Source organism: Arvicanthis niloticus, chromosome 5, assembly GCF_011762505.2.
Source record: "Arvicanthis niloticus isolate mArvNil1 chromosome 5, mArvNil1.pat.X, whole genome shotgun sequence".
In the NCBI taxonomy this organism is placed as follows: domain Eukaryota; kingdom Metazoa; phylum Chordata; class Mammalia; order Rodentia; family Muridae; genus Arvicanthis; species Arvicanthis niloticus.
Window position 1 is genome coordinate 32,884,922 of NC_047662.1, and position 14,408 is coordinate 32,899,329.

The following is a 14,408-nucleotide window of genomic DNA, read 5'->3' on the forward strand; positions in this document are numbered from 1 at the left end:
CACCATATGCAGAAAGAATCTTGATTGATTTCCTGAAGCATTTCATTTTTCTACTTAGATGTTAATCAATTTTCTGTCACTCTAACAAATATCCGAGACAACCTACTAATGAAGAGAAAACATTTATTTTAGCTCAATTTTAGAGAATTCAACCCATATTCAATTGGCCCTGTCACTCTGAGCCTGCGGCAAGGCAGATCAGCACTGCAGCAGCACAAAGCTGCTTACCTCATGGTGGAAAGCATGGAAAAAAAAATGAAAGAAGATACTGAGGTCCACTCTTGCTTTTGAGAGCATGCCCCCAACAGCTCAGAGGCCTCCTATTAGGCTCCTATTTTAAAGGTTCCAATAGAGTCTAAAAGCACCAGCCTGGAGACCAAGTCTTTAACAAATGGGCCCTTTTGCAGGGACATTTAAGACCTGAACTATAACATAAGGATTCTAGTTTGCCTATACTGTTTGATGAAATAATATACACTCAATGAAAATATAGGTGTTAACTAACTGTCATAAATCAACTTATAAAGTCCTAAAATTGTAGAACTCTGCTGGGGACAGTGTACATGGTAAATGGAAAAGGCAATGTAAGTCAGGCTGGCCCATGTTTGAAACTGAGTTCTAGCATACATTTCTTAATGGCCAAATATCTGAGTCCTGGGGTCTATCTTTTTTTTTTTAACATACCAAATAGAACTAATAATATTCATATGCAGTTAGGGAAAATGTTTTCATGTTTTGGTATATCTAGAAGATACCCAAGCTACTCAAGAAAGATTACCCTCCTGATTAGTTTAGTAGCTTATATGGAAAAGGTGTCCTACATTCTACATTCTAAAGTAAGTACATTCTAGAATAACTACATTCTAGAATAAGATATGTACAAGCACACATAAAGAAGATCTGGTTGCCACTTTGATATACTGGATAAACTCTTAAGCAATTTCCCATGCTTCCCCCTCCCCTGCCCCATATAACTAGTTCATGTCTGATATACAGTGGCCAATCAAATACCTGATGATATTTGAGCCAAGAGTCAGTAGAGCTAGATTCCAGCTTTCATGCCTTTGCCAAGCTATTCCTTTCATCGGGCCTCATTTTGTCACTGAACAACTAGCAGTCTCAGAACTTAAGTTAGAAGAAATCTTAGATATCACCATTGCAATGTCCTTGCCTAAATCACAAAGCCAGCAAATGGAAGACTAGGATTGAAAAGGGACTTTCTAACTACCAAGTAATACAACTGTGTCCAGATTGATGAGCTGTTTTTTTTTTTTTTTTAATTAGGTGTATCTGTGGAGGCAGGGTGTGTGTGCACACAAGTGCAGGTGCCCTCAGAAGTCAAAGGCATTGGTACCCCTTGGAGCTCGAGTCAGAAGACTGTGATCTACCCAGTGTAGGTGCTGTGAACTGAATTCAGGTCCTCTGTAAGAACAATACCCACTCTTAATCACTGAATCATTTCTCTTGACCCCAATTTTCAGATTGTTAAACTCTGCTTCAAAGTTCTCTTCCATCCTCTCAGTTGTAAAGTATTTAAAGCTGAAATGTTTTTTAGAGTATCCACTAAAAACAAAAGGGTAAGTACTATTTTTGTTAAAAATCAGAAAATACAGCGTAAACAAAATTGTGAATATCAATCCTGATTAGCTAAGAGAAACTATGATTCCAGTCTTCAAAGAATAAAAATTCCTTTCTTCACATTGATACACCAAGCATTTAAAAAATAGAGATCTCTTCTGAATATCTGACTCTACCATATTCTCAAATTAATAGGATTATAATCACCAGTCCAGAGAAGTGGTAGTATGTTGAATAATTAGTATTCTGAGAACTATACTTCTTATTATATTGGTGTCCTGTACTTGAAGCATATAACTTTTTTTAAGTGAATGCTGTTTTTTAAATAATTTTGTTTTGAGTATCTTGAGTTTTTCATACTGATGACTATTCATTTTAAACTTAGTGTTGTCCCCTTGACATTCAAAACACTATTTCCTACTGATTTTGTTTATAAGTTTATTGATCATATACATAGACTCTGGTCCCAGGCTGCCAGAGTTCAAATTGTAGCCAACCTCGTGACCTTGAGCAGACTAAGTTCTATGTAGCTGTTAGGTGCTCTACAGATAAGTGATGCTGTGCCTGTTCTTCCTCTTAAGACCTTCTTCCAAGGCACTGCCAACACTATTCCATTCAAAGGTGTCTTTATCTCTTCCTATGGGAAGCTGTCTTTTCATTAACTCTTTCTCAGAGTTCATATGCTGTTCTCACTACAGAGGCTTCCAAAGGTCTCTTCCTCTTCTGCCTTGGCAGACTGCTGTCCTCACCTTTGTGTTGTGATAGTAATTTGAATGTATTTCAACCAAAGCATTTGTTAAGCTAGATTCAAAGAGTTCAGGTGATTTAATATAACCTGTATTTGGCAATTTCAGACTTACAAAACCAGAAATTTTATGATTCAACTTAATTATATCTTTTTATACTTTTGCTATCTTCTTCCCATACTACACTCATAAAAAGGGCTATATATTGATATTTAAAACACAACTGGTGAGACCTTTTTTTTTTTTGGTTTTTCAAGACAGGGTTTCTCTGTGTAGCCCTGGCTGTCCTGGAACTCACTCTGTAGACCAGGCTGGCCTTGAACTCAGAAATCCGCCTGCCTCTGCCTCCCAAGTGCTGGGATTAAAGGCGTGCGCCACCACTGCCCGGCCATATTTTTAAGAATAATGAATAGATACATATATTCACTACATAGTTGAAATACAACTTAAGCAACATATATTTATTTTCTGAAATTTATACTCAAATTTTTGCAAGATTTACAAGGTCATTTTCCTTATCATATGTAATTATATTAGATAAAGTGTCAATATTTTTATTCTTTTGTTAAAAGATATTTAAACTAGTTTTTGTTTTGTCTTCAAACTCACAGAAATCCACTTACCTCTGCCTCCTATGTGCTAGGATTAAAAGCATGTGTCACCATGCCCAATCTTAGTTTGATTGATTGATTTGATTGAATGATTGATTTTTGCTATAATCATGTGTGAATATTTTTGTGTTTCTTTTTTCTATTTTTTAATTATTTATTTTTGAGGTTATAATATTACATTATTTCCCCTTTCCCTTTTCTCCCTCCTACTCACCCCTCCTTACTCCCTTTCAAATTCATATTTGTTCTTCATTAATTCTTGTTACATACATATATGTATACATAAATACAACCTACTTGGTTTGTGTGTTAACAGATGTATGTTTTCAGGACTAACCATTCAGTATTGGATAATCAATTGATGTCCTCTTCCTTGGAAAGACTAGTTCTCCCAATCTCAGCATTCCTTAATTGTCTGTAGCATTTTGAGCAGGTGGAGGTCTTTTGGATTTCCCCATTCCTTCACCTACCATCTTACCCCTCTGGCCACTTTAGCATGTCGATTGTTGTCCCTGTTCAACTCATGCTTAGGCAGCCATGCTGGTGAAGCTTTATGGGGTAACAGTTTTCTTTCAGCAGGTATATGCAAACTGTTTCTGCTGTGGCTGTGTGATTACTAGTCTCACCAGCAGTACCCAAGAGCTCTTTTAGCTCCTCATCTCCACTAACTTTTGAAACTGCAAGGCTTCATTTTTGCCAACTTGACAGGTATAAAATGACATCTTGTAAGAATTTAATTTATTGGGGGCTGGAGAGATGGCTCAGTGGTTAAGAGTACCGACTGCTCTTCCAGAGGCCCTGAGTTCAATTCCCAGCAACCACATGGTGGCTCACAACCATCTGCATTGGGGGTCTGATGCCCTCTTCTGGTGTGTCTGAAGAGAGCAATGGTGTACTCATACACATAAAATAAATTAATAAATCATTTTTAAAAATGCCTCACAGATGGGTCCACAAGCCAATCTGATGGAGGCAATTAAAAAATTAATTTATCCAAATGGTTAATAAACATTTAGTCTGTCTTATCTGTCTACTGATTTGTCTTGTTTTAATCCACTAAAAGGAATTTTTATTATTGTATTAATATTGGCTATTAAGTGTACCACAATTATTTTTTTCAACTCTATGACTTATCTTTTAATATTTTAAAATTATGGTATCCATCTTTATCGTAGTATAGTGACTAATTTTTTGTCAATTTGACACAAGCTAGAGTTAGCAGAGAGGGAGAATCCTCAAGTGAGAAAATGCCTCCTTAAGATCCAGCTGTACGGCATTTTCTTAATTAGTGATCAATGGAGGTCCCAGCTTATTTTGTGGGTGTGGTGCTACCCCAAGGCTGGTGGTAGTTCTGAGTTCTATAGGAAAGCAGGCTAAGCAAGCCATGAGGAGCAAGTCAGTAAGCAGCACTCCTCTATGCCTCCTGCCTCTAAGTTCTGACCTGTGTGAGTCCCTGCCCTCGATGCTTTTGATGGTTTTCTGTTACATGGAACTCCAAGTCATGGTATTCCATCACAGCAATAGTAACCATAACTAAGACACACGGCATGGAGCATAGCAGTGTCTGGACACAAATATTTATTAGATACAAATAAGTATTAGACAAAATAAATATTTGTTGAATTGGTGAACACATGAAAGCCTATAAAAATGCAAACAACAACAATGTGTCTAAGCTCAAATAAATATTCTCTTACTTTGGAATTATGACCCTTTATATATAAGTGTTTATACTCCTAATTTTTTTAATTTTATTTTATTGGGGGGACAGGATTTTCTACATAACCCTGGATGACGTGGAATCTGCTTTATTTTTGAAGAAACAAATGTAATGATTTGGAAATTTTCTGGCACAGTGAAATACTACAAAACCAGAATTAAACTAATAAACTAATAATAAAACTAAACTTCTAAATTATTTGTTTATGAATAAATATATTGACTTTTCTGTTTTCTCTCATACTTCACAGGACACAATGGTTAAAACAGTCTCATTTCCACCATGTTAGAGGAATGTTTATGTGTCTTAGGATTTCTACTGCTGTGATAAAACTGGTCAAAAGCAACTTGGAGATGGCAGGGTTTATTTAGTTCATCCTACACTTCCTTATCATGGACCATTATCAAAGGAAGTCAGGGCAGAAACCTGAAGGCAGGAACTGATGGAGAGGCCATGGAGGGATGCTGCTTCTTGGCTTGCTCACTATGGTTTGTTTAGCCTGCTCTCTTCTACCACCCAGGACCACCTATCCAGGGGTGGCACTGACCATCAATCAAGAAAATGCACCATCAACTTGCTCACAGGACAATCTGGTGGGAGCATTTTCTCAACTGAGGTTCCCTTTTACCAAATGATTCTCTCTAGGTTGTGTCAAGCTAACATAAAACTAGCTAGCACAATAAGGATGGTGTAAAGCAACTCTAATAAAACATTCTAAGAAAGCACCTGGGAGTGTGGCTATAAGCAAAGCAGCAAGAAACACTGCAGACAAAATGAAAATACATGTATATGCTTTCATTTTAAAAAGTGAACAATGAGGGACAGCAGCACTTATAAGCATCAAACTTAAGAAAATTAATTCATGATGACCATCTAGAGGAACATCATGAGGTTCAATAATACACACCAAGTTTTTAGAAACTTAGAAAAAGGTCAAAAGAGGAAGTGAGCCACTCTGAACAAAGCAGAGTGTAGTAAGACCTGGTTTTGAGGAGTCATTCTGACACTTCCTAGCTGTTCACAACTGGGCACATCATTTTCTCCATCTGCACTTCAGTTTCTTATCAGAAAATCCTGTTGACAATGTCTGGCATCCCATTATTAGGATTAGTACATACTTCAAATTTAAAAAGATGTACACAACATCTGTCAATATTCTGCCCTTCCCCACATCTTCTACCTTTCTACTGTGACCTACAGCATCTCCATAGCCAAACTGGACATTAACTGCTCTGGGGGCTAATTGCTAGTGCTGTTGTAACAAATGCCAAAAACAAGGTTGCTTAGTGATCCAGGGAGATATGGCTGACAGCTGTTTGTGAAGCTGCACACGGGTAGCTAAACATAGGCTAACACTCAAAAGAAATATCAGGACCACAGAAGGGTTTGAGTCCTAGGTGTGCAGGTGCAATTAAACCAAGTTGCCTGTTAAGAGAATGTAATGGAGGGCAGGCAAGGGGAGAAAAGTTCTCATGCAAACACTACATGCAGTGATGTAGCCAGCAAGGCAGCCAAACACTGAAGGGCACTGAGTTCTAAGCGGGGGAGGGGGGGGAATGTTTTAGGGAACAGGGGGTAATCATGAAAGTAAAATACTGCTAATGCATGGACCTGCTGCCTTTCAGACATTCGCCCACTTCCGCTCGAAGAGGAAAACTGATGACCTTGACTAGAGTAGCTCCCGGGCCTCCGCCACTTTACTGTGGTGACTAGAATGAATTCCAAAACCTTTAAATCCGTTTCTTTTATTTTTGAAATAGCAAGACTATTATCTCCTGAGTACTTGGGAAACTGATACAAGCAGCAATAATAAACTAATATATACATGAATGTAACATAGGATGTACAGAGCTCCTTCACATGGATTAGGGATTTTTTTTAAACTAACAGAAATCTTGAGGTTCTATAGCACCCAACAGGCACTACTACTATGCTCATTTTCAGATTAGAAAACCGAGCCTTATTAAGTCAAGACACAGTGAAAACAAAGAGTGAGGATCTGCAAGATGGGCCTGCAAGATGGCTCAGCACGCAAAGGTGCTTGCTGCCAAGCTGACGACATGACCTCAAATAAATCCCAAGACCTTCATCTTTCACATGTGTACCAACACACACCTAAAATAAAATGTATTAAAAAGTAAAGGTGAGAAAGTATCTATGTGTATATAAATATAAAATAAATATTTATATTGTATTTATATATTTATATTGTATATATGTGTATATATACATATATGTGTGTGTATATATATATGTATGTATGGATATATATATATATATAGCCATTGTATACAACTTAAGTTTGTATAAAGGGTAAGCAGTTTACAAGATTTACTTCATTGATAAGATTTGTGTGTGTGTGTGTATGTGTTTAGGAGTCAGAAGAGAGAAAAAGGTTAGAGACTAGGAAAAGATGGGGCTCAACAATTTAGCTTAGGTAAACAGAAGATGTAGGAAAACATAGATATGTAATTTAAAGCAACTTTGTGAGAAGGAAAATGAGACAAATATCATTTTCATGTTATCTACATTTTTCAGCAGTTGGCCATATGTTGAGACTGAGAAGAGGAATTAAGAAGGTCAGAAGTCAAACTGGAGAGATGGCTCAGTGGTTAAGAGCAGTGGCTGCTCTTCCAGAGGTCCTGAGTTCAATCCCCAGCAACCACATGGTGGCTCACAACCAACTGTAATGTAATGAGATCTGATGCCCTCCTCTGGTGTGTGTGAAGAGATTGTCAGTGTACTCATATACTTAAAATAAATAAATTAATCTTTTAAAAAAAAGGTCAGAAAACTGAAAAGAGAGTATTTTTTACACAATTCCTGACAGAAAATAAAGTGTGTAGTAAAGGCCCAAAGGCAGCAGTCAGTCCAACAGTGTGGTCTGTCTCAGGTGAGCAGCACTGATGCTGACAATGAAAGAGGTCGGCTTGAGTCAACAAGCTTTATGACTTCAGGGACAGAAAAATGGAGCATGGTACTTGGGGGTAATGGCAAGAGAGTGAATTTTAAAATATGCTAAAAAACTGACCTGGACGGGGAAGGAGTGATAAGGTCAAGGAACGACCTAATGAGGATAATCAAAGGCCAGGCAAAGGAGAAGTTCTAAACAAAGCTGGTCACTTTCATTCATCATTTCAGAGGTGGGCCAGCTCTAGGTGATAAAAGGTAACACAGGGAAGTGGATTCGGTATATGATCTCTTGAGTAAAAGAAACCAGTATTTTGGAGGAAAAAATAATCCATGTGAACATTGAAGTCACTCAGAATGAAGGCAGTAAAGGAGGTTGTAAGGGAGACATTGTGTGCCATATCCTAAATGGTAAAGAAGACCTAACAAGGGCAATGTAACACTTATTCTGGAAAACCATAGGCATTTTAACAAGAAAAAGACGGTGTCTGGAAATAGTAGTGACAGAAAAATTAGTTATTCTCAACTCTCCCATTGAGATGAATGTAAATGAGCTATTATTTTAAAGGGTTACAGAACAATCAATACCCTCGCCAGGACTCAATGGGCACACACACCACCACCAGTGAGATGGTCAACAATACAGGAAAACAGCAGTTTGGAAGAACATGTAAAAATGCTTAAGAAGAAGAGAATAAGGCTTAGGAGAGAGAGGAAGAGGAAGTAAGACCAGACAAGAATAATAATAATACCAAAGATGACAGATGACGGAAGAGGCTGGGAGAGCAAGAGTTTCTGGGTTTATCCAGTCACAAGGTTATCAAAACAATTAGCTGTAGAAAGTCCTTGATAGCTAAAGTTAGTATTAAAGCTTTGGCCAAGGTTTGAATTTCAGATAAGGAAAGAGGGATCTAATATTTCAGTGTCTGATGTGACCAATAACCATCAAGAATTTACTCACTTCAACCTTGTAGCTATACCTTCCCTCATTTTATTAAGAAGCTGAGTATCTGAGAATCAAAGTGAACTGCCTCTACGCAGTTAATATTTAGCAACAATAAGAGATCTGGGCTTTGTTTTTACTGTAAGTCAGTATGGTGGGAAAGAGAATCTTTTACCAACAGAATCCAGAGTTTGACTGAGCCTATCTACCAAATAAGGTCTTTGCAAGGATTAAACTATAGCGTCAAAACAAACCATGACTGTCACTTTGTTAATCCGAAATTGGCCTATAGGGAACTTATTTTCAAAGAGGAATTTATTTACTTCAAACAAAAATCTGAACTTCTGAATTAATGTGTCTAAATGAACGCATAGTAAACTGAGGTAGGTAGAGAGGATGGACATATAAGCCACTGCTCACTAATATATCTGGAACCAATTCCAAATCTGATAGTGTCAAGGCTTTCACAGAACAGCTCAAGTCCATTTCTCTAGCCACACACATATCCCACTATTGACTTAAATGAATACAATACCCAATTTGTGTCAAAGCTAATAATTTGAAATAAAAATACTCTATATTGCTAGAGCATACTTGATAGCTAGACATAATTATTATGTAATCTACTGAAATATCTCCAGGGCTCAAAGAAAACTTATCTTGAATGTGAAGACTACATTTCCTACTGTGCCTTTACCTCCCTCAGGTAAAAGAATACTTACTGTATTCTGCTTAATCATTCAGTAAGTGGGGAGAGGGAGCTTCATTTCTGCAAGCCGAGCATAAGCCCATTAAAAGCAGAAATAAGAAAATGAACATTTACTTTACTTATAGAAAGAGCCAGTTGCTTTCCTAGTGCCTCTTATGTGTTTTATGTAAACTTTGTGAAATTCTATGAAATAAGAATTTTCATTTATTTACTTATTCATTATTTCTATATATCAGGGAATTTACAGTCCTAAGGTGAGATGTGAATTCTGGTGTTTCCAGCTCCACAGCGCAGGCTCTTTCTACTGGGCTGTCCCGTAATTACAGTTTAATCTCACTCCATTATCTAATTGTTTCCTACTCACCCACAAGCATCACAGAAAAACCCTTTGCCATTATATATGGGTAAAAAATATTCAATATATGGTATTTGCCCTTATTTTCAAGCCTCAAAACAGACTCTTTGGTGCAAACAATAATTGATGTGAGTCCTGAATAAAAATGAAGAGATCAGAACCTGCCTGTAAGAAGGAAAAGGTAAAAACCCTGACTTCCCCACTCCTGCATTTAAACGTCCTCCTCTGAGGTTTGTGCCATCTGGCAGGACCACTTTCTGCCCGACTGCCTCCTGTTTCATCTACTACCTCAATTAATCCTTTATCTTTACAGCACCTGGGTCACAATCTTCCTCTCTTCCTCAGCCCATCACCCTAAATCACTTTGCCGTCCTCACCGCTCCGCCATACTCCACTTCAATGACCTTCGCTTCTGTTGCATTTCCGTTAGCCACCCCCCACATATATACATACATATCTAGTTGTCACCTAGAGCGGTTCCACATTAGACAACTTTATTATTTATAATATATTAATATTTTATGTTCTGACCACAATTTATTTCTTCCACATTACTTCCATTATATTTGTTCCCTGGTCTAACTAAAAAAATTACAAAATCTAAAAATAAATAAAATAAAACCATATTCAAGTATAAATGCCCATTTTTAATGCTACTTCAACCTTCAACCGCGTCTAGATTTTTTTAGTAAGCCTTTCAGTGGTTAAAGAACATCCCCCACTGAATTAATTTCACAATGTTTATACACACAAGGTCCACCATGACACAGCCTCTACCTGACTAGAGCATCTTAATTCACTACATTTTATCTCTACTGTTACATTATTGGCAGTCACAAAATGCTGTGGGTTGTGGGGGTCACTCATTTTCTCACACTTTTCCTTTATTTGTTCTATTTTCTCTAAGGTATATTCTACTTCTCTTGGCCCCCTTACCACCGGAGCCTGGGCTCATGCCTCCCCAAAGCCTTCCCTCAAAGCCTGGCTAGTTCAAATGCCCTCACTCTATGTGCAGTGCTTAACTTTTATTGAGATAGCCCGTGTAAGTACCACATTGATCCAACTCCATAATGATTAGAAATGTCTCACGTATCTGTGTGTCCAACTTAGCGCCATACATAACACAATGCCTGACACATGGGAGTCTATAAGTATACAGCAAGTTTAAATTTCACTGTAATGTTCATACCAGTGTTTTCCCAGTTTGAATCCTTACATTGGAGGGTTCAGAGACTTCCGTACCTATACAGTTCTGTACAGAACAGTGTCACATAAATTTTTAACACATTACACAAAAGTGAAACAGTATCTGTACAACATACCAAGATTTAAAATCTGACATGCGTGGGGCTGAAGAGAGAGCTCAATGTTAAAGATCACATCTCTTTCCTCAAGAGGAACCCAAGCTTGGCTCTTAGCACCCAACAATTATCTTACAACTGCCTCTAATTCCAGCTGTAGGGAAATCTTATTCCTCTGGCCTCCATGGGAAACAACACTCAAGTGCACGTGAGTGTGAACATGCGCGCGTGAACACACACACATGCACACACAAAATATTAAAAAGAAATACTTTGAAAATTTTTGACATATGTGCTACAAACTTTAAAACCACTAACCAATTTAAGAAACAAAGACATGAGAACAAAGATAAACACAGTTCTGACTGCTAGTATGCACTTGCCTTGGTTATAAGAACAGTGAGACTTCCGAGCAGATCTTGAACAAGGTCCCAGATACAGAGCTTAGCATTTTATCTACAAGGCCATCACTTCTCTAATGAGCTTAAGAAATGACTTGTTTGCAGGGATGCATAGGCAAGGGTCTAAGAAACTGATAAAAGATCCTTTTTAAATACTTTAACCCTATGTACACCAAGGCTAAGTGACTTTAAAAGAATTAAACTAAAAAAAAGGGAATGCTTTTTAATGAGCAACAAAACGTGTTGTTTTTCACAGCAAGTTAAGGCCTTCTGCTGGCAGGGTGGGAAAAAAAGCAAAGTTCATTGTAATAAAGCAGTTCTCTCTCCAAGCAAATATTAAATTGCAGTTTGGACCAATCAGTCCTTTTTAGAGCAAAACTAATAAGCTCTTTTATTTGCATAATATATTACACTGTACAATCTTTTGATATACATTAGCTCATTTGATCAAGTGTTCAATTTTTCAAAGGAAGAGAAACCACAAAACAGGATGATCTCTTTTAGCTTGGGTGAACACACATGCTACTAGACAGCTTTCCCTCACTGCTCCCCACCCCCACCCCCTAAGTTCAACATAGTACGAAAATGAGGAAGGGAGAGTACTTTTTATTTAAGGTCAGTCCTTTAGGGTCAAAGCTCTTCCCTCAAAAACGATTGAGCTTGGGGTGTGTGTATGTTTCTCTCTCTGCTCACAATAAGCTCTTCTGTGGGGGCAATATGGGTAAAGCAGAGCTCATCAAAGGAGCGGATCAAAGACAGAGTAAAGAGAAAGACTAAAGGAATTGGGAGTTCGCCAAAATAAGACTCTGGGGACACGATTACTATCTTCACTCTAAACAGCTGCCCATGAGGGAAGTGAAGTAGAAAGACGGGAGACCTACAACCAAGTCCATCCAGGACCAGACTGGGTTACTTTGGAACAGTACGTTCGCCAAATTATTAGGGTATTATTTGGGATTTTAAAAGATACTTCCATTCCAAAGAGGATAAGAGTAGGGGGAACCAGATGACTCTCGGTTCTCTTCGCTTTGAGGGATGTTTTGGGGTTCACCCATCTACCTGGGAACGCCTTCCCCTGCTGTGCTCCAAGGTTGTCTGCCATTCCCGGTCTGAGGTTCGAAACCTGCCGTAGCCGCCCGGTGCTGGCCGGGCTCCAGGCAGGTGGCACACGTGAGCTCCCCCCACCCCCCGCCCCGGGACTCTGGCAGACAGCTCCAAGAATCCACGGAGCCCACGACCCCTGGTCCTCCGCTGCTGGGACCCAGGCAAATCTCTCTGGCGACGCGTCCCACCAGCCCGAAGGAGCCTCGGCCCTGGGCCCGAGCCAGGCTTCCCGGTTCCGCCCCAAGCGCTGCTGCCCACTCGGAAGGGGCCCTGTGCGGGGACTCGCGCGCCGCGCCCCCGGCCGACCCCGGCGCGTCAGGCCGCCGCCGGACACTGGGCCCGAGCGGATGCGGCGCAGGCCGCCGGGGTTCGGGCCGGGTTGACACGGCCGCCCGAGGGCCGCAGACACCGACACCGGGGTCACCGGGCGGGGATTCGTTCCGGCCCGTAGCCGTATGGCGGGCCCCTCGGGGCACGGCCCGGGCTGGCGGCGGCAGCGAGGCGCTTACCTGAAGGCGACAGCGGCGCGGGGCGCGGGGCGCGGGCGGCTCACTCACTCCCTTCCAGCCGCCATGTTTCCGCTGAGCAGGGAGCGAGCGAGGACGCCGGCAGGGGCGGGCGGCGGCTCAGGAGAGCGGCTCGGCTAAGGCGGCGGCGGGCGGCGGGGGGCTCCACCGAGACGGCGGCGGCCGAGGGGCGGGGGACGGGGGCGAGAGCTGGCCAGCCCCGCCCGCCAGAGACTCCTGCCGCGAGGTGGCGCGCGCCGCGGCCGTTGGGCTCTTGCGCGCGCGGGGTGGCGGGAAGGGGCGACCCCGGCTCGCGCCTTCCCGCGGCCTCGCGACCGCCAGCCCTAAAAAGAGCCCGGACCCACTGTATTGTTCGCGTCTCCCAGACAAGTGAATAACGTCCTCTGAGGACCCAGGTTCGAATCCCGTCTGTCCTCAGCCCCCACCCGGCTGGTGGCCGACTGTGGAGTGACTCTAAAAGAGTTCCTTCGCACCTTTTCTCTTTCCAGTGTGCAGGCAGGGGGTGGGAAATACTATGCGGAGAAAATGAGTGTGCCCCCAAAAGGGCGCGACAGCACTAACGAAAGCAGGCCTTCTATTTTGCCCCGGAGTGGGCTTTGAACCCTAGGTACGGTGACCCTGGGTTCTTCCAGTGATGCTTTCCCACCCCACACACCATTGTCTTTCGTGAATGTCACGTTTTAGCCCGAGGAAACTGAAGTCCTTGGAGGTAAAGTTACTTCTCCAAGGTCACACAATTTCAAAGGCTGTGCTCTTGCCTGAGGGTTAGGTGTTAGGGGGAAGAGCTGGTTGATTTTTATCAACTTGAAACAAATCTACACTTATCTCGGAAGATGGAATCTCTGTTGCGGAATTGTCTCCATCAGATTGGCCTGTAGGCAAAGTCTGTCTCTGCATTTTCTTGATTAAAGATTGATGTAGGAGGTGCTACCCCGGGGTAGGTGGTCCTAGATATGGTATAAAGAAAACAGGCCACGAAGAGCAAGCCAGGAAAGCAATGTTCCCCCTTAGCCTCTGCTTCAGTTCCTGTCTCCATGTTGCTGCTCTGATGTCCCTCAGATATGAACAATGTTGTGGAAGTGTAAGCCAAATAAACTGTCTCCTCTCCCAAGCTGCTTTTGGTAGTGGTCCTTATCACAGCTCTGGAACTCAAACCAGAACGGAAGGGTTCCAGAAAAGCACCCCTTAGCCCCAAGCTCACTCCGTCTGCCTCCTAAAGGAAGCTGCTAGGAAAGGCATCTCCGGATAAGGGGAGGCTGAGAGCACAGGTGTGGCAGGGATGGCCGATGGAGTCTGAGAGGCTCTGGGAATATGGTGGTGAAGCTGTTAGAGAGGGAAGGGAAGCCAAAGCATAGGCGTTCCTTGCACACCCAGATTAGAGCTTCAAGCTGGGGTTTTTTTGTTTTTTTGTTTGTTTTGGGTTTTTTTTTTTTATCCATGGTAATGTGCACCTCGAGACTCAAGGTGCCCCTAAGATCCTTTCAGGGAGTCAGTGAACTGAGG

The 14,408-nt window shown here is 41.3% G+C and overlaps 1 protein-coding gene across 1 annotated transcript in view; it reads right to left on the reverse strand.

Moving 5' to 3' along the window:
• The window catches only part of Scmh1 (Scm polycomb group protein homolog 1), a 119,257-nt gene extending 106,169 nt beyond the window's left edge, over positions 1–13,088 (reverse strand). Inside the window, exon 1 of the mRNA XM_034502548.2 lies at positions 12,888–13,088. The gene's annotated coding sequence lies outside the window, so the exon portion shown is untranslated. The remainder of the gene's footprint in view (positions 1–12,887) is intronic.
• Positions 13,089–14,408: the final 1,320 nt, after the last annotated feature.